The following is a 26,991-nucleotide window of genomic DNA, read 5'->3' as shown; positions in this document are numbered from 1 at the left end:
CTAGTTGCCAGTTCTTTGTTGTAAAATCCCTCTGCTCAAAGAACTGGTATGGTTTCTGCCTCCCCATTGTACCCAGACTGATATAATTGTCTTACTGATTTTTATTTTTTCTTACTTATTTTTAAATTTGTGAACAGTTTAGGGTTATATCTTAATTGTATGTAACATGCACTTATTATATAATGCTGTTTAGTGTACAATATTTTTCCAAAAATTAATTGTAAAAATATTATGGATAGAAATGAAAACCAAATAAGTTTAATTTTATGAAAAACTTGCTGCATTGCCCTTACTTCTTTTTCATTTTACTGCAGACTAATGAATATTTCATCAGATCCTCACTGGCCTGTGGACAGCCATTTGGGAACTACCTACTTAGTACAAAGGACTAAGTTTTAAATTAAAATGTTTCACTTTGGCCCAGACTCACATGCTTAAGTGATACAATTGACATTTCTGAGCTCCAAATAAAACCAGATTAAGTTCTAAATTTACTTTGGAAAGACAGGATGTAAATGCCTATCATAAAAATTCAGTTTAAGGTGGTTAATTTGAAAATCTCCAGGATCAGCATTGCTCCTTTGGTATCTTTCCTCCCTACACTCTTAAACGTAAGGTAGAAATCTTCAGTTTGGCCTCAATAATGTACTTTCTTCCTTTATCATTTACAAGCCCGTAAAGTTAAAGATGAGTAAGTTTAAAAGAATTCTGGGGGGGGGGGGGGACACTCTGAACTGTCATTCTTTCATGGGACTGAACCTGTGCTAATGATTCTGGTTTTAGCTATGAAATCAAAATAGATTAGTTCTTGGTAGCCAAGGACATCATTACTTTGCTTCTATCAGTAGATAGATCAATTGAAAGAAAGTAGGAACGAGTAAAATAATGAATTAAAAAACACAATCTTTCCATTCTACTTGCTAACTCATCTCAGAGCACCACCCAGTTTATTTCCATTATTCATGCTCACATATTCTTTACCTCTTTTTTCTCAGTGCATATCTTAGTGATCTAGAGCATCTTCTGTATTCTACATTCATAATTTTGCTTTTGCCTCTAAACTTCCAAAATAACAATATTTACCTCTAAAGAGGCTATACTATTGGGTCTTTGTATTTTTTATTGGGGTTCAATTTTCCAACATATAGCATAACACCCAGTGCTCATCTCATCAAGTGCCCCCTCAGTGCCCATCACCCAGTCACCCCATCCCCCTGCCCACCTCCCTTTCCACCACCCTTTGTTCGTTTCCCAGAGTTAGGTGTCTCTCATGTTCTGTCACCCTCACTGATATTTCCCACTCATTTTCTCTATATGGTCTTTTTTAAAAAGATTTTATTTATTCATGAGAGACACAGAGAGAGGCAGAGATATAGGCAGAGGGAGAAGTAGGCTCCCTACGGGGAGCCTGATGCAGGATTTGACCCCAGGATCATGCCCTGAGCCAAAGGCAGATGCTCAACCACTGAGCCATCCAGGCATCCCTAAATTATATGGTTTTAGGGTTGATCTAATCTGGGTGTGGTCTCCCAATAACCTAATTTATTAGACGGGGATTATGTTTTGATTAACATCTGTATTTAAATTTTTTTATGTATGTGTTAATGGGCAGAGAGCTAATAATGAATTTTTTTTCTCTTTCCATAGAGTACCTCTTTCCTGGCTAGATAGGAATATTTCAGTGATCATAAAATTGTTTTGGTGAACATAGATTTTAGGTATAGGGAGAAGTATGATCCTAAAACATATTTAAACCAAACTATTCCAAATTGTCCAATTCATCCTTCCAGTTTTGGGGTTGTGTTATTTTATTAAACCATAATTATATTGACTCTCCTTTATTTGGAAATGATATAAATAATACTTAAAAAATTTTATTACCATTTTCTTTGTTGGAACTTGTCATTTTGAATTACATTTATTTCAACCAAAGATAATTAATTTTCTCTGAACTTAGTTTGATCTTACCTTTAGTTTAATTCTAGAAACATGCCATAATTGGTTGTTTCAGATGGCTACAATTATTTTTATTTTAGATATTTCCTTTCACTCATTTATAAAACCTTCTGAATGTTTGCCAGGAAAAAATCACAAATGATCCTTAATGATGAAAAAAAGCCAACAAAAGTTAGAAAGTTCCACCAATTTACAACAAGTAAATGAGCAAAGGTAGTTAAGTCTATGATGACCACTGTGGTGGACACTTCTGTGATTACTGTCTAACGTTCAACTCAGAAGAGTTGCTACTACTTGGAATGATCTCCAATACATGCAGTGTGTACCCAGTGACTACAACTATATGCTGACCTTGACTTCCTGTCTGTAACTGACTTTCCAGGATGATTTATCTGATTTGACCTTGCTTAATCACATTCTTTCTCGCAAGAGTTTAAAATTTGGAATTGAGAATGAAGAGTAGAAGTTTTAGGAACTGGATCAGATCAATAGCAACTTCAAACACAGTCTGTGAACTCCTGTGTTTAAGATCGCCAGTTGCCATTGCTCTTGCCCTTTCTTGGCATTTGTTTTCAAATTATTCTTGAGTTCTGTGAGTTTTCCTAGTATCCTACTAATAAGGTTATCTTTTGGTTTAGACTTATCAGGATTGACTATAGTTTCTTGTAACAAAAATACCCCAGTGGAATAAAAAGAACATTGAATGAAAGGGGATATTCTTAAATTACTGGAAATTAGAAAACAGATATGTAATATTAAAACCAGGTTGGAAATAAAATCTTAGGTTGTTAAGGCTTCAGGGAATTTATTCTTTAAATGTTGCCTTTAACAAATCCCTTTATAAATAGTAAATGCTATTCTGCTTTGATTTAAACAGCTTATTCCTATAATGACAGCATTATCATTAACCTAAAAAGTATCTTTCAGTCTAATTCATGATTTTTAGAACTGTTGAAAATAGGAGAAACATTTTATTTGGCAACTGTATTATAAACAAACCTTGCAGTCTCTCAGAGGGGAGAGGAATTACTTTAGTTACTTTCAGAGTGTTTCAGAGTAATATCAATCTAGATTTGGGGAGATGGTTCTTAATTATAGGAAATAGTTTGCTATATTTGACCCACATAACACCTAGCTTTCCAAACTGTTAAACCTGAACACTCCTGTGTTGTCTCAATCAGGAAATGTGGAAAAATAACTCACGTTGGTAAATTTTGGTTGTGTATGTTGCTAAGATAATTCCTTATCTTCATTCATTTATTCTATAATTATTTATTGCATGCCTCTTATGTGTTTGGCTCTGTACTAGTGTCTGAGATTCATCAATTAAAAAGTAGACAAAGATTTCTGCTCTTGAGATGCCTACATTCTAGTTTTAGAATGGATTTATTCTTTGTTGTTAACTCAGTTATATTTCTGTTGCCTTGAAACCATTTTGAAGCTCATTCAGATTGTATCATTCAGGATTATTTAGGGTACTGTTAATTTGTGGGGGTGGGACTGATGATAATGGACAAGCATCTACTACACAGACATCAAAAATTATTTAAGATGTCTATTATTTTGTGTTAGAATTCATTGAGTCCTAAAACAATGTTTATGTCTTCATTTTGGTTAAAAAAAAGATTAATATGGCAGATTAGAAACTAGGAAAATCATGAATATATCTGCATATTTATAGATACAAATAAATATCCACTTGCCATGCACACACACACACATGCATTATTATACTGTATGAATGTTCTTCATTAGCTATTTTGTCAGATCCAGCTCAAGGGCTTATTTAAGTATCCTTGGGAATTTTAGCACATAGAGGGATATTTTAAAATGAACAAAAGCACAGTTTCTCACTTATATAAGTTAATTACAGTACTGATATGTAATTTACCCTAATGAATTCAGCAGTCATAAAGAAATAGTTAAATTGATTTTTAAAACTAAGATTGTTGTCACAGTTAACTAGTTGCTGATGGCCATTTTCATTTCACAAACATTACTTCTGTTTATGAGAGTATCCATGCTGTGCGGTTGCTGGTTCAGTCTGTGGACTTGAACTGTGTCAGGTTGGAAGGGGAGGAGGGCGGGTGTTGGAGGGGAATGGGTGACGGGCACTGAGGTGGACTCTTGACGGGATGAGCACTGGGTGTTTTCCTGTATGTTGGTAAATTGAACACCAATAAAAATTAATTAAAAAAAAAAGAAAGAAAGAAACTGCAGCACTTGTTTTAGTCATTGGGCCTGGGCTCTTTGTGAAAACTCTTAAGAACTGGCAAGGTAAATGTTCATTCTTCTGAAAACTGCATTTCCTTGTTGATAAATAATAAATTAAGCTTCTCCTACAAACAAACAAAAGATTTAGAGCATCAGTTTTCTTTTAATTTCAATTTTACTTAGTTGGGCAGCCCGAGTGGCTCAGGGGTTTAGCACTGCCTTCAGCTCAGAGCCTGATTTGACCTGGGATCGAGTCCCACGTTGGGCTCCCCGCATGGAGCCTGCTTCTCCCTCTCCCTGTGTCTCTGCCTCTCTCTCTTTCTCTTTCTCTCTGTGTCTCTCATGAATAAATAAATTAAATCTTAATAAATAAATAAGTTTTACTTCGTCAACGCATAGTGCAATATTGGTTTCTGAGTAGAATTCAGTGATTCATCACTTACATAAAACACCCAGTGCTAAACACAAGTGCTCTGTTTAGTACCCATCACCCATCTAGCCCATACACCACCTATCTCCCTCCATCAACCCTCAGTTTGTTCTCTATTATTAACAGTTTCCTATGGCTTCTCTCTCTCCTCTTTTATCTTTTTCCCCTTCCCATATGTCCATATGTTCTGTCTCCTAAATTCCACATATGAATGAGATGATTTGGTGTTTGTCCTTCTCTGACTGACTTATTTCACTTAGCATAACGCACTCTAGTTTCATCCACATCATTGCAAATGGCAAGGCTTCGATTTTTTGATGGCTGAGTAATATTCCATTATACGTATATATAATATATATTATACATATATATTCCATTATATATTTTATATACATATATGCATATTCCATTATGTGTATGTATACATATATATACATATTTCATTATATATGTGTCTATATATATACATATATAGACACACACACATATATATAGACACACACACACATATATACATATCACCTCTTCTATCCATCAGAAGATGGACATTTGGGCTCTCTTCATAGTTTGGTTATTGTCGATAATGCTGCTATAAACATGCATGTACCCCTTCCAATCTGTATTTGTGTATCCTTTGGGTAAATACCTAGTAGTGCAATCGCTAGATCGTAAAGTAAGTCTACGTTTAACTTTTAAGGAACCTCCAAACTGTTCTCCAGAGTGGCTGCAACCAGTCTGCATTCCTACCAACAGTGTAAAGAGGGTTCCCCTTTCTCAGCAACCTCGACAACACCTGTTGTTTCCGGTGTTGTTAATTTTAGCCATTCTGACAGGTCTGAGGTGGTATCTCATTGTGGTTTTGATTTGTATTTCCCTGATGATGGGTGATGTGGGGAGCATCTTTTCATATGTCTGGAAGCCAATTTGGGCGTCTTCTTTGGAAAAATGTCTATTCAAATATCCTGCCCATTTCTTAACTGGATTGCTTGGGTTTGGGGTACTGAATTTGAGAAGTTCTTTAGAGAATTTGGATACTAACCATTTTTCAGATAGGTCATTTGCAGGCATCTTCTCCCATCTTGTAGGCTGCCTTTTAGTTTTGTTGATTGTTTCCTTCACTGTGCAGAAGCTTTTTTTTTTTTTTTTTTTATCTTGATGAAGTCCCAGTAGTTCATTTTTGCTTTTATTTCCCTTGCCTCCAGAGATGTGCCTGGTAAGAAGCTGCTGTGGCTGAGGTCAAAGACGTTGCTGGCTGTGTTCTCCTCCAGAATTTTGATGGCTTCCTGTCTCACATGTAGGTCTTTCATCCATTTTGAATTTATTTTTGTGTATGGTGTGAGAAAGTGGTCCAGGTTCACTCTTCTGCATGTTGCTGTCCACTTTCCCCAACACCACTTGTTGAAGAGACTGTCCTTTTTCCCATTGGATATTCTTCCCTGCTCTGTCAAAGATTAGTTGACCATATATGGTCGTGGGTCCATTTCTGGGTTCTCTATTCTGTTCCATTGATCTATGTGTCTGTATTTGTGCCAGTACCATACTGTCTTGATCACTACAGCTTTGTACTATAGCTTGAGGTCCACAATTATGATACCTCTAGCTTTGCTTCTTGTCTTTTTGAAGACTGCTTTGGCTATTTGGGGTCTGTTTTGGCTCTGCACAAATTTTAGGATTGTTGTAGCTCTGTGAAAAATGCTGTTGGTATTTTGATAGGGATTGCATTAAATGTGTAGATTGCTTCGAGTAGTATACACATTTTAACAATGTTTGTTCTTCCAGGACATGATCATGGAATTTTTTTCCCACTTCTTTGTGTCCTCTTTAATTGCTTTCATAAGTGTTCTATAGTTTTCAGAGTACAGATCTTTTTCTGTCTTTGGTTAGGTTTATTCCTAGGTATCTTAAGGTCTTTGGTGCAGTTGCAAATGGGATTGATGCCTTGATTTATTTTTCTGCTGCTCCATTATTGGTGTATAGAAATGCAACAGATTTCTGCATGTTGATTTTCTATCCTGCAGCGTTGCTGAATTCGTGTATCAGTTCTAGCAAAAAATGTTCTGGTGGCATCTTTTGGGTTTTCTACATAGGGTATTATGTTGTTTGCAAACAGTGAAAGTTTGACTTCTTCCTTGTTGATTTGGACGCCCTTTATTTCTTTTTGTTGTCTGATTGCTGAGGCTAGGACTTCCAGTACTATGCTAAATGACAGTGGTGAGAGTGGTCATCCCTGTCTTGTTCCTGACCTTGGAGGAAAAGTTCTCAGTTTTTTTCCCCAGTGATGATGATATTAGCTGTGGGTCATTTGCATATGGCCTTTATGATGTTGAGGTATGTTCCATCTATCCCTACTTTGTTGAGGGATTTTATCAAGAATGGATGCTGTATTTTGTCATAGGCTTTTTCTGCATCTGTTGACAGGATTGTGTGGTTGATCTCCTTTCTTTTATTAATGTGGCGTATCACGTTGATTGGTTTGCGAATACTGAACCACCCCGCAGCCCAGGAATAAATCCCACTTGATTGTGGTGAATGATTCTTTCAATGTACTGTTGGATTTGATTTGCTAGTATTTTACTGAGAATTTTTGCATCCATGCTTGTCAGAGATATGGGCCTGTAATTCTCCTTTTTACTGGGGTCTTTGGTTTTGGAATCAAGGTAATGGGGGCCTTGTAGAGGGAACTTGGCAGTTTTCCTTCCATTTCTATTTTTTGGGGCAATTTGAGGAGACTAGGCATGAAGTTTTCTTTAAATGTCTGGTAGAATTCCTCTGGGAGGCCATCTGTCCCAGGACTTCTGTTTGTTGGGAGATTCTTTTTTATTATTGAATTCAATTTCTTTGCTGGTTATGGGTCTGTTCAAATTTTCTATCAAATTTCCTATCTCTTCTTGTTTCGGTTTGGGTAGTTTGTTTCTAGGAACTTGGCCATTTCTTCCAGATTTGTTGGCATATAAATTTTCGTAATATTCTCTTATAATTGTACTTCTGTGGTGTTGGTTGTTATTTCTCCTCTCTCCTTCATGATTTTAACTGTTTGGGTCCTTTCTCTTTTTTTTTTTGTTAAGTTTGGCTAGGAGCTTATCAATTTTATTAATGCTTTCAAAGAATCCGCTAAGTTTTGTTGATCTGGTCTACTTTTGTTTGTTTCTACATCATTTATTTCTTTTCTCATCTTTATTATTTCTCTTCTTCTGCTAGTTCTAGGCCTTATTTGCTGTCCCTGTTCTAGCTTCTTTCAGCATAAGGTTAGGTTGTGTATTTGAGACTTTTCTTGCTTCTTGAGTAGGCCTGTATTGTAATATATTTCCCTCTGAGGACCATTTTTGCTGCATCCCAAAGGTTTTGTACTGTCATGTCATCATTTTCATTTGCTTTCATTTGCTTTTTCTTCTTTCATTTCCTGGTTAACCCATCATTCTTTAGTAGGATGTTCTTTAATATCCATGTATGTGTGGTCTTTCCAAATGTTTTCCTGTGGCAGACTTCAAATTTCATAGCACTGTCCTCTAAAAATATGCATTATATTTTCATATTTGTTGAGGGCTGATTTGTGAACTAGTAATATGTTCTAATCTGAAAATTTTTCCATGTGCACTCAAAAATATATATATTTTACCTGCTTTGGGATGTAATATTCTGAATATATTTGTTAAGTCCATCTGGTTGAGTGTGTCATTCAAAGCCACTGTTTTCCTGTTGATTTTCTGCTTAAATGATCTCTCCATTGCTGTAAGTTGGGTGTTAAAAGTGCCCTGCTACTCTTGTAATATTATCAGTGAGTTTCTTTATATTTTTTATTGACTGAATTATATATTTGGATGCTCCCAATTTGGGGGCATATTTACAATTATTAGATCTTCTTGTTGGATGGACCCCTTAATTATGATATAATTCCCTTCTTCATCTCTTGCTATAGTCTTTGATTTAATATCTAGTTTGTCTAATATAACTATAGCTACTCCAACTCTCTTTTGGCATCCATTAGCATAATAGTTCTCCATACCCTCACTTTCAATCTGCAGACGTATTTAGGTCTAAAATAAGTCTCTTGTAGGCAGCCTATAGACAGGTCATTTTGTTGTTGTTTATCCATTCTGATATCCTATGTGTTCTGATTAGAGCATTTAGTCCAATTATATTCACAGTGATTATTGATAGATATGAACTTAGTGCATTGTGTTACCTATAAAGTTGGTGTTTCTGGTAATGTTTTGTGTTCCTTTCAAGTCTTTGTTGGTTTGGGTCTTTTTCTCCCCAGAGTCCCCTTTAATATTTTTGCAGGACTGGTCTACTAGTCACAAATTCCTTTGGTTTTTGTTTGTCCTGGAAACTCTTTATCTCTCTTTCCATTCTGAATGACAGCCTTGCTGGATACACATTTCTTGGCTGCATATTTTTCCCATTCAGCACATTGAATACATCATGCCACTGTCATCTGGCCTGCCAAATTTCTGTGGACAGGTCTGTTGTAAACCTAATCCATCTTCCCTTGTAAGTTAAGGAATTTTGTTTTCCCTTGCTGCTTTCAAGATTCTTTCTGGTCTGTGTACTTTATGGATTTGACTATGGTATGCCTTGGTAATGGCTAGCTTTTGTTGAATTTAATTGGAAGTCTTTGTGCTTCAATTCCAGTATCTGTTTCCTTCCCCAGATTAGGGAAGCTATAATTTGTTCAAATAAACCTTCTGCTCCTTTTTCTTTCTCTTCTTCTTCTGGGACTCCTACAATAAAAGTATTATTACACTTTAAGGAGTTGCTGAGTTCCCTAAGTCTATATTCAGGATTGAATACTTTTCTTTCCCTATTTTTTTCAGCATTATATTCCATAATTTACCTTCCATATCACTGATTCATTCATCTGCTTCATTCCATCCTCATTGTCATGGCATCCCTTCAGTTTTGCATTTCAGTTGCAGCATTTTTTTCTTTCCACCTGACTAGTTTTTAGTTCTATCTTTATTCTCTAGTGTCTTCCATGCCTTTCTCAAGCTCAGCTAGTATCTTTATGATTATTGTTTAAATTATGATTCAGACATCTTACTTGTATCTGTATTGATTAAATCCCTGCCATGACTTCTTCCTGTTCTTTCTTTTGCTATGAATTCCTCCATCTTGTCACTCTGTCTGGTTTACAGTTTTTGTGTGATTGTTAAGAAAGTCTATTGTGTTCCTGCCCGAGAGTAATGTCTATATTAAAAAGAGGTTAAGAAAAAAAAAAAAAGGAAGCTAGATCCTAGGTATGTTTTGGTCTGCTTGTTAAAAGAAGCTAGATCTAAGAAACAAAACAAACAAAAAAGCTAGATCCTATTTCTCCTAGAGCTTCTGGAGTTTTGCAGCACTCTATGATCAGTAGACATGGTGCATGCAAGGGATTTGTGCTGGTCTTCTAGTGGGAAGGGCCTGCTGAGCTGATTCTCAGGCAGACTTGCCCTAGTGGAGATGCACCTTCAGGGTATAGTGGGAGGAGGCTTGGTGTAGGTGGCTCCAATCACCACTGGAGGTGCTGTGTTGTTCCCTGAAGTTCCCTGGTCATTGCTAATGGACAGTGGGGAAAATGGCATTACCCCACTCTCTCCTCCCTGGAGCAGGGAGTTGTGCTCTCCATTCTTCAGGAAGCCCTGACAGAAGAGCAATCAATCACCCCTCTTGTGTTCCAGACTTCCATCAGATCCCTGCCTTCACCCTATGTCCGAGCTGTCTGCCTGCCAAGTGGCACAGTACTCTGTGTTTCATCTCTCAAGTGTGCATCTCAAAACTCATCTCAAAACTCCAAATTTTATGGACCTGTATGACATTGAACTGGCCTGATCTTCTAGGGGTGTCTTGCTGCACTTTGTCACTTGCCAGTTTGTCCCAGAAAAGCAGTCACAGAACCACAGTCTAGGGTACTTTACCAGCCAAGAAGATGACACCAAGGCTTACTGCCTTCAGCTGGTGTCTTTGTTTCTATGGTAGGGAATGGGCAGAATGTTGGCACTGCCAGTTCTTCTGTCCCTGGAGAAGCCATGCCACCACTCCCAAATGCTCTCCAAGAAGGGGGAACTGTTTCTCCCTGTGCAACCCAGGGTATCCTGAGACCACACTTCCTGCTCCCGGATCTCTGCCCTCCTTCTCTGCAAAAGCCTACCAGAAACAATCCCTGAGATGGCTCAGACTTCTAAAACTCAGACTCTACACTCCACTGCTTATAACAACTTGCAGTAGTCAGCCCCCCTCCTTTTCCCAGTCAATGATTTAGGGGAAGAGGTTTTTCTTGTGCAATCCCCTGTCGGCTGCTGCTTCATTCTTTCTCTCTCTCTTTCCTCTCTCTGCAATCAAGGTTCCCTCCCCTCCGCAGCACCTGCAGTTCTTTTCTACCCCAAATCAACTCTCCGCAGCCCCTATCTTCCATGAAGTGGTTGTTTTTCTATTTGTGGATGTGCAGTTTTGTTTTCTCAGTTCTCAGACTGAGTTCTTGGGTATTCAAAATGATTTGATATTTATCTAGCTGTGTTCAATGGATGAGCCAAGTGCAGGGTCCCCCTACTCCTCTGCCATCCTAACTCCTTTCCAATCACCCCTTTTGACACATGTACTTCATTTATTAAGTGCTTACTGTGTATCAGGCAATACTAAGCACTGAGGACAGAGATATATGTATAACACTGAAATGAAAAAAATTATAATCTAGTAATCATAAAAATAACAAATTACTCAGTGTATGAATAGAAAAATATAAACAGTAATGATATGGTCAGGAAGCATCTTGGAAGGGTGAGTAGACAAAAGCCTTACAGGAAAGCGGAACTATCTCTGATAGTTTGTTGTTGGTGTATAGAAGTAAGTTTTTATTTTGTATCATGTAACTTTATGGAAATCATTTATTCTAACAGTTTCAGACTGGAATCTTTAGGTTTTCTTATATGTCATCTGCAATAACAACAACAAAAAAAGACGATTTTACTTGTTCCTTTTCAATTTGGTTTATTTCTTTTTGTGGTCTGTTTTGGCTACAAATTCCAGTACTATGTTGAATAAGAGCACCAAGAGTGGGTACCCTTATCTTGCTCCCAATCTTAGAGGAAAAGTTTTCAGCTTTTTACTATTGAGTATAATGGTAGCTTTTGAGCTTGTCATGTATGGTCTTTGTTATGTTGAGGTACCTCCCAGTTATACCCACTGTGTCGAGTTTTTATGATGAAAGGATGTTGGATTTTATCAAATGATTTTTCTGCATGTATTGAGATGATCATATGAGTTTTATCCTTCATTTTTAAAGTGGTGTATGACATTAATTTGTGGATGTGGAACCATCATTGCATCCATAGAATAAGTCCCATTTGATCACAATGTATAATCCTTTTAATATATTGTTGAATTTGGTTTGCTAACATTTCATTGAGGATTTTTTCACCTATAATGATCAGAGATAATAGCCTGTAATATTCTTTTATTGTAGTGCCATCATTCAGCTTTGATATCAGGATAATACTGACCTATTTAAATTGGAAGTGTTCCTCCCTCTCCTATCTTTTGAAGCATTTTGAGAAGGATGGGTATGAATTCTTTAAATGTTAGACAGAATTCACCAATAAAGCCATCTCGTCCTGAACTTTTGTTTGTTGAGAGGTTTTGGATTACTGTCTCAATTTCCTTTCTAGTAATTGTTCTATTCAGATTTTCTATTTCTTCATGATTCAGTATTGATAGGTTTATGTTTCTAGAAATTTATCTGTTTCTTTCAATTTGTTGGGGTAAAAATGTAGTGGTCTCTTATGACCCTTTTTATTTTGTATCAGTTGTTATGTCTCTTTCGTTTCTGATTTTGAGTCTTTTTTTTTTCTTGATGAGGCTAAAGATGTCTCTATCTTTTCAAAAATCAGCTCTTACTTACATTGATCTATTTTCAGTCTCTATTTCATATATTTGCACTCTAATATTTGCTATTTCCAACCTTCTACACCTTGGGCTTAGTTTGTTCTTTTCGAGTTCCTTGAGGTGTAAATGTAGGTTTGAGATCTTTTTCCTTAATGTAGGCGTTTATCACTATGTCTTTCTTAGAACTACTTTTGTGGCATTCCATAAGTTTTATGTTTTCTTTTTCATTTGTCTCAAGATATTTTATTTCTCCTTTGATTCTTTCACCCAATTATTCAGAATTATGCTGTAATATCCAAATATTTGTGAATTTTCCCATCTTATTGTAATTGATTCCTACTTTCATGCTGTGGCCAAAAAAGATGCCAATCTTCTAAAACGTATTGAGACTTGTTGCCTAATGCAATCTATCATGGAGAGTGTTACAAGTGCACTTGAAAAGAATGTGTTTCGTGTTGCTTTGGATAAAATGTTCTGTAGATGTCTGTTAGGTCCATCTTGTCCAATATATCATCTATATTCAAGTTTCCTTATTGATTTTCTGCCTAGACAACCTATCCATTGCTGAAAATGGGATGTTGAAGTCCCCTTCTATTATTGTATTGCTATTTCTCCCTTCAGATATGTTAATATTTGCTTTACATATCTAGGTACTCCTATACTGGGTGCATATTATTTACAGATGTTCTATCCTCTTGATGAATTGACTCCATTATCATTATATATTGACTTTTCTCTCCCAGTATGACAGAGTGGTCTCAAGTAGATGAAGCTTGCCAACCAGCCCAGCCCATTTTCCTGTCTCTCAAATCTGTATGACTGTCCAAGCCATCATCTCTGTTCTTAGTGGCTCCCAGTCAGTGAGGGTAGGCAAGACCCATCTGTATCACAAAGGGGAGGATTATAGTCAGCACTTAGATGCAGGCTGATTACAATCTGGACCTTTAAGAGACAATTTATATAAAAGTATATAGTTCATGGGCAGCCCAGGTGGCTCAGCGGTTTAGGGCCACCTTCAGCCCAGGGCGTGATCCCGGAGACCTGGGATCGAGTCCCACATCAGGCTCCCTGCATGAGGCCTGCTTCTCCCTCTGCCTGTGTCTCTGCCTCTCTCTGTCTCTCTCATGAATAAATGAATAAATTCTTATTTTTTTAATTTTTTAAAGATTTTATTTATTCATTATATATAGGGGGGGGGGGCAGAGACACAGGCAGAGGGAGAAGCAGGCTCCATGCCAGGAGCCTGATGCGGGACTCAATCTCGGGACTCCAGGATCGCGCCCTGGGTCAAAGGCAGGCACTAAACCGCTGAGCCACCCAGGGATCCCCGAACAAATTCTTTTTTAAAAAAGTATATAGTTCAGCCCCATTCAGGAGAACCTAGGTAATGGCCATTTTTGCCTGCTCCCTTTGTGCCAAGTACAGATTTATAGCAGGGAAGGGTATTTCTGCATCCATTTGAAACTGCTTGTTTGCTGTAGTCCTACAGGACTCATGCATGCAAGCCCTGTTGGGTATTAGAGTTAGGTGGTTTGAGGGCCCATCCCTCAGGTTGTAGCCACAAAAGCTGGGGGCCCATACATGTGTACAAGCTTCTTCCATGGAGATCTTGGCAACTAAGTTTTACTGTTGTAGCAAGCTGGTTGGAGAAGGCTGTGGAAATTTCCAATAGCTTCACTAGTCTTTAGAGGGTATCACAGCCAGCCACTAGATACATGCTAAATTGATAAGGAGTGTGGCTCAGTCAAGTAAGCATCTGCCTTTCACTCAGGTCATGATCCCAAAGTCCTGGATCAGCCTTACTTTGGGCTCCCCCACTCAGTAGGAAGTCTGCTTCTCCCTCTCCCTCTACCCACCCCCCACCCCACTGGTGCACACACTCTGTCTCTCTCAATAAATCTTAAAACAGGGCAGCCCCGATGGCGCAGCGGTTTAGTGCCGCCTGCAGCCGGGGGTGTGATCCTGGAGAACCGGGACCGAATCCCACATCGAGCTCCCTGCATGGAGCCCGCTTCTTCCTCTGCCTGTGTCTCTACCCCTCTCTCTCTCATGAATAAATAAATCAAATCTTAAAAAAATTTTTTTTAATTAAAAAAAATAAATCTTAAAACAAACAAACAAAAAAACCCCAGACCCTCAATTCAAATAGCATGTAAAGTCAGATCCCTTTCAGGGAGACTAGAAAATGGGCATTTTTGCCTGCTCCCTCACTACTGAGCCCTGGAAGTATAGCAGTGGTGTTTACATTACATGCTCTCACCCATTAGGAACTGCTTCTTTCTTTGCTACAATTCTGTGAGATTTCCAAATGCAAGCCCCATTGGCTATGAGAGCCAGATGATCTGGGTGCCTCTCCCTCAAGCGAAAGCAACAAAAGCTGAGGTGCCAGATGTGTGTGTACAAGCTGCTTTCAGGGAAATACTGGTGATTTGGTTTTATTGTTGAAGGAGGCCAAGAAGAGAAGACAGGGTAAGGGCCCACCATTTCTTTTGGGCTCTGGGGAGGACTGCAGACAGCCCCTGGATGCATGCTAAAAGCTGGAAACTCAGGCAGCAGCTTGTAAAGTATGCTGTTGGACCCTGATTTTCAGTGAAAAGCTGGGAGATTTCAGTGAAAAGGCTTTTCCCGCTCCTTCTACTGAGCCTAGGGAGACAGTTGCCTCAAGTGATCTCACCCCCATTAAGAACTACTTCTTTGTATGCAATAGTCTTGTGGGTCTTGTAGATGCAAGCCCTGTTGGCTTTCAGACCTTTCAGACCTAGAGGTCTTGACTCTGCTGGTTTCTGCACGTTAGATATAAAAACCACCTCTCCACTCTGACAGAGTGGTCTCATGAAGATGAATTTCATTAGTTTAGCCCAAGGTCCTAGTCATCTCTCAAACTTTTATGATTACCCAAGCCACCACCTTTGTTCTTAGTGGCTCCCCTCCCTCAGGCAAGGGTGTGCAAGATCCAACTGTGCCACAAAGGGGAGGATTGTACTCAGTCCCTCAGCTGGGAGTCATTAAGTTGGGGTGCCAAATGTGTAGTCCAAAAACTTTGTTCCCCAGAGAGAAGCTAGGATTTGGGGATTCTCTCCCAAATTTTATGACATTCTTCAGGGATATAGTTTATGATGAAATCATCCCAGCCTTTCCTACGCATTAAGTATTTTCTCTTCTGCCCAACGTGTGGAGTTGACTCAGCTGGTTTTTGAATTTCTTTCAGAGGGTACCTCTCTCAGTGTAGCTGTACATTTGGTGCACCCATGAAAGGAGGAATATTCAGGAGCCTTCTATATTGCCACCTTGGTCAAATCTCCAAATGCTGGATACTTCTATAGTCACTGTGGAATGGCTTACTCAGTCCTAAACCCTTCTTCTAGTACTGGGGCTAAAAAGCTTAAAAACTATTTCCCAATCTCTTGTACCTAGGGTTCTAGATTTTATCGAAGTTCCTACAATCAGATGTTAAACTTGACTGTGGCATCCACTTGCATTGGAGACTTGAAACAGCAGTGGCATAGTCTGGGACAACAGCTGTAAGAGCAACTTCCTAAATTGGTAGGCAATTTTCGTTCATAGAAGAAACTCTGGTGCTGATAGGCATGGTGATTATCTTTCTGATATCACAGCATCTCAACTGTGGCAAAGGCAAACAATCCCTCTTCAGCCAGTGTGGGTCTGGGAATCATTCCTGGAAGCTTAGCCTACAACCAGTAAGCCATTTAATACTCTGATGAATCTCCTTCTGCTTAAACTAGAGTGAATTTTTATTCTCCATAACTAAACACTGACCAAAATACTAACTACTGTTATTTCTTCTGGAGAAATTTTCCAACTGGGAAGAAAATGATTTGTGACCAAGATGGCAATTCAGAGAAAGATTTCACTCCACATATTTGACTTTAAGTCAGTGAAGTGGGAACCACACTCATAAAAAAAGAATGGCAAGCAGTGGTTTGTAACAGGCTTTGGCAAGCATTTGGGAGTACTGAAATTTGGTGTAGTATTTAAAACTATATCTGAACTCCTTGACTATAACTTAGTTTAATAAAATAACATGCTACTGTTTTCTGCTATATATTCCTTCCTATAAGCATGTACCAGAATTTTTCCATATAAACATCTTCTAGGAGCAGTGACTATCTGCATGCACCCGCAGACCCTGGAAAGGTCAAGCACTGGGTATGAACTCCCAACAGGAAGCGTAAGAGAAGTCAGAATCCAGGTCTCCTTATTGCTGGCCCTTCAACACTGTTCTGTCTGAATTTAGCTGCTCTTCTTTCTTCACCTCTATGTCCTTGAAAGGCTCTCATTATCACATTCTCTACCTTTAACTCTATTTCAAATAGTAACTGATCAACAGCTGAGGAAGATGTGTGACACTTTCTGTGGCTTTGACTTCATGATCCCATGATTATTTTCTAGTTGAACAAGCAATAGCTATAAAATAGACCCAGTAAATTTTTGTAGCAAATAGTCTGGAGACAACAAATATTTATTGAGTGCAAAGGCATAAAGCATTCCAGGTAGTTGAGATACATACAAACAAAAAAACAAACAAATCTAGTCCAAACTGACCACTTTGCTTCTGACAGTTTCTGCTTATGTATGTCACTGTGAACAAATTAAAACAATAAAAAGGCACAAATGAAGACCTTAATCTGAGATGTGTTTCTACACCTACAAAATAACAACTCACCTAAAATCCCTTTTACTATAGTAATTTCCTCCCAAAAGTTTATGCAGACCTGGAAAGTTTAGAATTTAACCGTTTTATACTCCCTGTGTGTGGAAAAACCAACCACCAAATAAATCCTCTATGGAAATTTTCTGGATCTTGATGGTGGTTTGGGTAGCTCTGGCTTTTGGATCAAAATTTATCTAATAGTACATGTAAGATTTGGATATCACTGTGACATAAATTTTATCTACCACACACAATATTTAAAAATAAATATTAAACTCCAGTTAATTTACATGCATGCTAAAATGACTAGGAATGACGTATACTTTGAAATGCATCAAAAAATAAAGTAGATGGATAGAAGGCAAATATATCATCTTAAGAATCATGGAATCTGGGGGATCCCTGGGTGGCTCAGTGGTTTAGCACCTGCCTTCGGCCCAGGGCGTGATCCTGGAGTCCTGGGATCGAGTTCCGCACTGGGCTCCAAAACATGGAGCCTGCTTCTCCCTCTGCCTGTGTCTCTGCCTCTCTCTGTCTTTCATGAATGAATGAATGAATGAATGAATCTTAAAAAAAATCATGGAATCTAGGTAAACATTCTTTCAATAATTCTAATTTTCTTTATATTGAAATTTTTTATGAAAGTTTGGGTGGGGGGGAATGGTCCCCTACAGCAGACCAGTCACAATTTGCAAATTAGTATCTACCCTGGGACCACCTTAAGTTGCACAGATAACCTTATTAAAAAAGAAAAAGAAAATATTAACAACAAATAATACGAATTAGATCATGGAGAAAGATTCTCTAGGCATATGGAAGGTGGAAGGGAAGGAAAAAAACATTAAGAAGCTCATTTAATAACACCCTGCTAAGGAAAAATCTGCAACCACCAGCTGAAAACCATAATGGAAGTTTTTACAAAAATATCTGCAGGGTGTGTTTTTAAAAGTATTCTTATTACACCTGAAAACAGAAAGATTGTTTTGCTATTTCAGGGTAATAAACTACCACTATTGCCTTCAAAGGAGGGGGATCACACTGGGTGAAGGGCCATCTACTATAGAGCACCTTGGTAGCTTTGGAGGTAGGGGTAAAGCAGGGAGAGAAAAGGTGGAAAAGGGAAGGGAAAAGGGACAGGGAAATAGGAAGGAGATGAAATGTGAGAAGATGGAGGAGAGAGAGAAAAGAATTTGAAGTTCTAGGGCCAAGAAGGGAAAAAGAGGAACCAACTAGATAAAGGCTGAAACACATGAATTCAGTAAAATCCCATGGTGGTGGGTGGCCAAAGGACATTTTGAGACCTGAGAGGCTGCCTGATTCATTTGAGGTTGTTTGCATTGCTGCTATATATATAAACTCTGCTTGCTATCCTTTCTTCCAAATCTTCACTAAAGGCTCTTAAACTCATGAATGTTTAATGTAAATAGGCTTTTAGGCAGGGAGCTCAGTTTTGTTTCTGGGTCAATGGAGTGCAGAAATCTTGAAGAGGGCTTCAGACTCTCACAGGCCCTGGAATGAGAGGTGTCGAAGTCAATTTTATGGAAATCTCTAGGGGTCACGATGAATGGAAAGGAGGGAGGACAGACTTTGGCTTATTCAAGGAAAAGCTGGCCTGCAGAGAAAAAAAAAATCAAACTTACTTTTTCTCATCCATTTTTAACCCAGAACACCGTCATTACCAGGTTTGGAAACACAAGACTCATTTTCAACTTTTGGTCATCAGTCTTTTTTCCATGGAGTAACACTGCCACCTACTGGTAATTATAAAACATTTTATAATAGTTTTAAATTTGCAAAATCGAGAATTGGGAAACTTTTTCACTTACTGACAAATTCTTCCTTTGTGCTGGAACACAAACTTATATGAGGTTCTTTGTCCTCAAAGACTTTATATTATCTAATGGCAAATTTAATAAAACTTCTTACCATTCAGGATTCAGGCATCATTTCATTGGTATAATCTTTCTTAAGAGCAGGTTCCCATCCTTCTGAGGCAGAAAGTGACTATTTCCCTTGGGCTCTATTCTATCCTGTACACATTTCTTTCTTAACCCATACTATATACTATTGTACTTATTTTATTACAATTGTCTGTCTCCCAGACCAGATCATAAGCCCCTTAAAATTCAGGCACTGTATTCTTTCCACATTTATACTCCCAGCACCTGGAACAGAACCTGCATATTACAGCTAATAAATATATGATATATGAGTAAATTAATGACAGTCAAAAAGCATAGGCAAAACAAGTAGCACTCTATAAAACTTTTATTAATTTAAAAGTTTAAATAAATTTTAAATAAATATTTTAACAATTTTAAATAAATATTTTAACTCTAAATGTGCTCATTATATACTTCTTTGTGTAGGTGGTATATTTTATCTTGTCCAAAAAAACATTTTACAAAATCCATATACAATGAATCACAATAAAGAACAAAGAGAAAGTTACTTTATCAGATAATTTTCTCATCAGTCTACAATCTATAAACTCTTAATTACCATAGGATAATAAAAATAAGACACCAGTGGACTCTGTCTCAACTCTTAAGAGAACCAAGTAGCAAGAAACATTCAGAGTAAATAAATTTTATTTGATGAGATATAAAGGAAACTAAAACATGTTCTACCTGAATTATCCATATTAACTACATAACCCAGGATCAGAGTTCAGTTTGAGATCTATTGAGATCCTCCTATCAATTCTAAGGAACTCCAGAGCACTCAGGTCTCTCCCTGGAAATTAATTTCCCCATGGGGAAAGATAATCGGCCCTCGATTAAGCATCCCATCTGAGTCTGAATAAAAACTAAAGAACTCTCTCTCCTTCAAAATTCTCTGGGAAGTCATTTCCAGGGAATATGGCTACTCACCTTCAGTCAAGATAGGGTCAAAGAATATGCAAAAGTAGTGCAGGGATAGCAGGCCTTATGACATGGCCTTGTTTCACAATGTTTCACAGGGTTCTGCATAAAGGCACTGTTAACAGAGAACCTGAACACCTTACATCAACAAGCAAAATCTGATGTAAATTCCTTTAAGTTCTTCCCGTTTGCTTCAGATTTTCTATTTGGCATCCATTCTTCTTTCCTTTTAGTCTTCCTTTCTAATGTTGATCTCACCCTTTCCCAGTTAAGTTCTGAGACCTTAATTCATAAACCATCTCTTGTTTTCATTTCCTCCACCAAGTCTCCCTACATATTGCAACACTAAGTCTCTTCTGTCTTGAAGGGAAAAAGCCCTCCTCGAGTCCTGTTTCTGAAGACTCCAGTGACATATTTAATCTCTTCTTCCTTTCACTGTCAACCTTCATAAAAGATTTTACATGCTGCCACAACTCTCTTCTCCCTCTTATGGTGCAATTCCTTGAGATCTGAGTTTCTGCATATTCCTGTGTTGGTACTTTCCCCAAAATCATCAATAACCTCCAAGTTGTCATATTCAGTCACTCCTACTCTATTTCTGGAGCCTTTGACAACAATGATTACTGCTCTTTACTGACATAGGCTTCTCCCACATTACTGCCCTCCATCTTCTTCCTACTTCAGATCAGTTCTTCTGTTTCCTTCCCTGGAACCTCTTCTGTCTTCTACCTCTAAAATAGAAGGTAAAAGATATACTAAACAGTTTAATTCCTCATCTTGTTCTCACATAATATATTCTTCCTTAGGGATTTCGCCTATAATTTCTGTCCTTTGTTGGCTTGATAAAGATCTATTAATGGTCAACCATGTAACAAGTACTTTCCTTGGAGCTTGTGACTTAGCAATGAACAAGAAATAACAAGATCCCCATTGTCATCCACTGATATTCTAGTGTGCATGTGTGTTGGAAGGGAAGGGTAGGTAGTGACAGATACTAAACAAATTAAAAGGCAAATGAACAAGAAAGTATCAAAATAAATTTCCGAGCCTGGTCAGAAAAAGTCTCTTAGTACCCAAGGTTGGCATAGATTAAGCCCGAGAACATCTAATTAGGAAGCTTGCCAGTTGAGGGTTTTGAGTATAGGTGAAGATCATCGCTCAAAGTGAGCCCACTTAAGCTGAGTTGACTCTAACTTCTGGCCAGATCTCTAACACCAGAGGCCAGATCAGCCAAGAAGTATCACTAGGCTCTGACCAAACTGCAGGAGAGGAGTCCCAAGTGCTGGGACTTGGGAGAGCAGCAACCAACAAAGGATATCACCACAGCAACCAGGGGAGCCTTGAGACAGTATGTGAATCTGAGAATCCTGACTTCAAGCAGTAAGATCACAGAAGCCACCTCTGTTTCACAAATGCAGATGCTATCTTAAAGTGAGAAGCTGAGACCCTGAGCAGTTATATTAAGACATTAAGCACTGTTGAAAGGAAATTTTTAAATTCTTATATGAGCCTAAGTTTTAAACCTGATTAAAACAATTTCCCTGTATTTTTTGTTGCTGTTTAGTTTGCTCCCTCATATTCCCATTCCCCCAAGAGGCACCTGGTTGAGGACTGTAAATGGTGTATCGGAGCAGTGATAGCACATAAACTCTTCCCTGTAGTTCTGAGTTTTGAAATCGGTAGATTTATGACATGGCTACATATTTGTTTCTAATTCTGACTTCTTGCTTGTGTTCCAGACCAGGATTTCTAAGTCTGGTGGTCCAAAACAAAATGTATCTCTCCTACCTACAGACCAGCTTTTTCCTAAATCACTTCTATCATTAAAATGGATTTCTGATCCTCCTAATCAATCAGGTTGAAAACTTTGGAGTCTCCAAAATGTCACAAGCCTAACCTGAAACACTGCTCAGACATGTTTACTGATATATTCACTGGCACTCTGCTAACTCAGGACCCCTTTAACTCTCATCTAAAATATTACAAAATCTCTTAACTGGCTTTCCTGGGGACAGGGCATGAGGACAGGCCTGTGTGAGTGGCCACAACATATGAGAATATTTGTATTCACATATTAATACCTACTAGAGAATACCAACCAAAAAAGAGTCAGGAAACAACCAAGTATACAGAATACTAACCAACTGAAATCATGTAGCATCTGCCACTGTCACCTTAGTGCTGGCATAAGGGACAAAGTAGCTATGGTGGCAGCCACAGAGGCTATGCAAGGGCCCAACAGTATGGACTCCTTCTCACCAAGGCTGATCTAGCCAATCACTACTGCAGATGATCCAACCTGCCAGTAACAGAGATCAAAGCTGAGCCCCCAATATGATACATTCATTCCCTCAAAGAGATCAAGACTCAGCACAAATTGATTACACTGGACCCTTTTCACTCTGGAAGGAAGTGATTCACCTGACAAAAATCAACACATATTAGTATGGATTTCCCTTTCCCAACCAGAAGGCCTTAGCACCACTTCCTGAGAGCTAACAACATTTCAGATCCACTTTAACTATATCCTACATAATATTACTTCAGACCAAGGGATCCTCTTTATAGCAAAGGATATAAGCAAAGACCATGGGATCCACCAGTCCTATCATATTCAGAAGCTGCCAGCCTAAGAGCAATGGAAGAGCCATTCTAAAGATATGACTGAAGCACCCCTTTGGAGATGATACCACATGGACAGTATCTACCCTCCACCAAAATGCAGTTATACTCTAAATCAATCAGCATTATATGGTGCTGCATCTGTAATAAGTAAAATACATATAGCCAGGAAACAAAGTGGTAAAGGAGGAATGGCCTCACTTGCCATCATTCCCAGTGACCCATTTAGCAATTCATATTTCCCTTCCCAGCAATGCTAGGTTCTACAAAGCTACAGATTCTGTTCTCACCAAGCAATACAGCTCATTAAAGTTTAAGTTACAACTGCCACCTGGTCACTTCAAGCACCTCTGGCCAAGAGACCAGAGGGCAAGGAGAAAAATCACTAATCTGGGAGAAGTAACTGACTTTCGTCATCATAAAGACATAGGACTTCTGTATTTTTATCTAAGAGGGAAATACGTTTTTATCACCCAGATGGCAAACATGTTTGTCATATGAAGAGTATATATGAAAGGTGTCTCTTCATACTCCTTTGTCTAATTTTGACAACAAATGGACAAAAGTCACAATCTGGAGACTAGAGAGAGCATGGTGACTAGGCCTCAGAACCTCTGAGATATAAGAGACTCAATGACCTCAGATAATCTGTCTAGACCAGCAGAGGCATTAGCCAAAGGTAAGGGGAAATCCAGAATTGGTAGCACAAGGATATAATGAATTATTAGTTGTAGCCCCAGGACCAGCTATAGCAAGAAAGACTAGAGTTAAGGAGTTAAGTCCTATTTACCATCCTATTTCCACAGAGACCAATCATAACCCTAGAGGAACTAATCCCAGATGGAGTACACTTATCATATAAAGCAAATAGATGATACTGGAAACTGTCAGGATGTACTCTCTAGGTCTTTCCTAAGGACAGAGGCACTCTACCCCAGGTGTGAAAATACTGTATGCAGCAGGTCCCAACTGATATCTCCCTAGGAACTAACCTCAATTGAAGGGAGCTTCCTCGCTCAAGGGTATGTTATGTTCCCTTTCCAGAGGAAGCCCACATCAAATAAATGGACCATGAGAGGTATAAGGGCCAGTCCCCTTGCCTCAATTCAGAAAAACTCTGAAGAGCCATCTCAGGTCCAGAGCTCCATATTCAGAAAGTTAATTGCATCACAGTCCAACTTCTCTCTCTTCCAATCCTGTCTTATTCACTTCCTTATGAGTATTTTTCCCAAAAGTACTCCCCAGTAGATCTTCGGCATGCAATCTCTGTCCTTTTGACATGTTCCCATTCATCTCTGAGCAACTCCTTGCCTTCTGGCACGTTAAAACAATGCAGGCTTATTGTCCTACTTTTCCTGCCCTGGAATTAGTCATTTCTAAAGAAGCACTATTCCTGAATTAGAAGAAAAGACTGTAAGAGAAATTAGTGAATCCAGGAAAAGCCTTTCAAATTTCTATTTTAAAAATCTTCAAGTTGAAAGCTGGAGAAATCAGAATACTTCTTTATAACTCTAAGTATTTTCCAACAGTCTATCACCATCCAATGAGATTGAACATGTGTATACTTACTTTATTATTACTTAGCACTATTTCCTCTCATATCCTACTGTTACTATTCACTTTTGTTAGTGTACTTCCTCAAGACTTCTCTAATCTCTGAATCCTCACACATCTGTATATATTTTTCTCCCTGACAAGTAACTGAAAGTTTAGCCGACTATAGGATTCATGGGGTATAATTTCCTCACTAATCCATTCATATTATCCTATCAGCTTCCAGTCTCCAAAGCTGTATACAGGAAACTCAATCTCAGTCTGATTTTTTTTTTCCTTTGCAAGTAACTTGTTTTTGTTTTGTCTTTTTATCTAGAATCCAATAAGATTTTATCATTACCCTTGGAATTTGAAAATGTTATAGGCATATACCTAATATTAGTTTTTCTCATTAACCCTAATTAAAACTTGGGTTGAGGTGAGGGAATGCTTCAAGATGCAAGCTTAGGTCTTTCTTCTGATACAAGGTCTTAACATTATCTCTCTTTTTTTAACCTTGTGGAACTCCTTGTGATATTATATCTCTTGGATCTATCAAGTCTGTCTTCTCTCATTATTTCTTTTTAGTTTAGGTTTTTGGGGGTTTTATTTTTAAGAGTTATACATGTACATCATTTAAAACTTTCCAAGACTTGCTATAAAAAACACTAGGCGGGGATCCCTGGATGGCTCAGCAGTTGAGCGCCTGCCTTCAGCCAGGGCCTGATTCTGGAGTCCCAGGATCGATTCCCACATCAGGCTCCCTGCATGGAGCCTGCTTCTCGCTCTGCCTGTGTCTCTGCCTCTGTGTGTGTGTGTGTGTGTGTGTCTCATGAATAAATAAATAAAATCTTTAAAAAAAAAAAAAAAAACACTAGGCCCCACACATGTCAAATTACACCTGAAGCAATTGTTTTCAACCCTTTCTGCTGGGCTTTGGTGTTTATCCCCATCTGCTAAATAATATTCTTATAATCTTACATTCTTACTTTTAATTAAAGGCATTAATACCTACTAAAAATATTTATTACAAATAATGAGAATTTAGTTTTCATATATAACCACCATTCTCAACACACAAACACACACACGGGTTCCCTGTTCTTCCAAAACCTTATCATGACAGATCAAAATCCATCTTTTTTTCCTATCCAATCGCTACTCTTGCTGCCCCCACCGGTAACCAGCTTTTTTCTATCAGACCTGTTTATTAAGAATAATATTCTTGGGGCACCTGGGGGGTTCAGTCAGTTAAGCATCTGCCTTCAGCTCAGGCCATGATCCCAGGGTCCCAGGATTGAGCCCCAAGACGGGCACCCTGCTCAGCAGGAAGTTTGTTTCTCCCTCTGCAACACCTACCCCCACCCTCACTCCTCGCTTGTGTTCTCTCTCACTCTCTTAAATAAATAAAATCTTTTCTAAAAATTATCTTTTTTAATTTTTCACTTTTCTGTGCATTTAATATTTATCCCCCATGTTCTCCAAATCTTGTATAAATCTTTTCTCAATACACTCAAACCCATTAGGTAATTTTACTAATTTCATCTTCTTTTTTTTTTTTTTAAGATTTATTTATTTATTTATTCATGATAGATGTAGAGAGAGAAGGAGAGAGGCAGAGACACAGGAGGATGGAGAAGCAGGCTCCATGCCAGGAGCCCGACGCGGGACTCGATCCCGGGACTCCAGGATCGCGCCCAGGGCCAAAGGCAGGCGCCAAACCGCTGAGCCACCCAGGGATCCCCTAATTTCATCTTCTTAAAGAAGTCTCTCCTTAAGTCTTCTGACCTGTTTCAATCTAAATTGGTTTATTTTCAGGCCTGCTACACAACTGTCATTTGGTATCTCTTTTCACCAACACTTTGTAAATTCCTTTGCTTCTCTTTTGTGTTAGATCCTATTTCTTAAATTTGGTTTTCTTTTCCCTTGGTTCATAACATTATTTTGATAATGCACAACTTTCAGAATTTCCATAGAAACAGTATATGAAAATTGAGTTTTAAGTGAATGTCTTTGTCCTAATTCTTTTTTTTTTACGTATTTGTTCTTAGTTTTTAGATATCTTACTCTTGATTTTTCCAATCCACTATTCAGGCAGATCTCTAGAGTACCTCTTCCTTAAATTCATCTACTGATGAATTACTGATGGTTAGTTTTATATATAAACTTCAGTGGCCTTGAGGTGCCCATATTATATCTGAGTTTATCTGTTAGAGCTGTTTCCAGAGAATAGCATTTGGATTGTTGGCCTCAGTAGACTGCCTTTCTCAGTGTGGAAGGGCATCTAATCTGTTGAGAGCCTAAACAGAATTAAAAGATAGAGGAAGGAGGAATTTGTTCCTTTCTTCCCACTTCATCATTTGAGCTGAGATCTCTCACTTCATCTTCTCCTGACCTTGGATGGGATTTATACCACTGGCTCCTCTGGTTCTCAGGCCTTAGAATTTGGAATGGATTACTCCACTGACTTTCCTGGGCCTCCAGGCTCAAATAGCAAATCCTGGGAATTCTCAGCCTCCACAGGTTCTATTTCTCTGGAGAACCTGGACTACTACAGATTTTGGAACTGAGAGTGGAGTGCTCCTATAACAAATATCTAAAAAATGTAGAAGTGGCTTTGGTACTGGATAACAAATAGTGGCTGAAAAAGTTTAGAGGTGCATGCTCAAAATGAAAGGGCCATTCTGGTGAGGTCCCAGAAAGAAAAGAGGAGAGGTGGAAAAAAAACTTCAATCTTCTTATAAAATATTTAAATAATCCTGAACGGAATGCTGGTAGCAATACAGACCACAAGCACACTATGATTAGGTTTCAGATGGAAATAAGGAACACATTATTGGAAA

At 38.4% G+C, this 26,991-nt stretch overlaps 1 long non-coding RNA gene across 1 annotated transcript in view; it reads right to left on the bottom strand.

The window, feature by feature from the left end:
* LOC140599360 (uncharacterized) overlaps positions 1-26,991 on the bottom strand; it is a 166,920-nt gene that overhangs the window by 105,400 nt on the left and 34,529 nt on the right. The window lies entirely within an intron of this gene.

The sequence above is a fragment of the Vulpes vulpes genome, chromosome 6 (assembly GCF_048418805.1).
Source record: "Vulpes vulpes isolate BD-2025 chromosome 6, VulVul3, whole genome shotgun sequence".
NCBI classification, from domain to species: domain Eukaryota; kingdom Metazoa; phylum Chordata; class Mammalia; order Carnivora; family Canidae; genus Vulpes; species Vulpes vulpes.
This window is presented reverse-complemented; position numbering and strand designations above follow the sequence as displayed.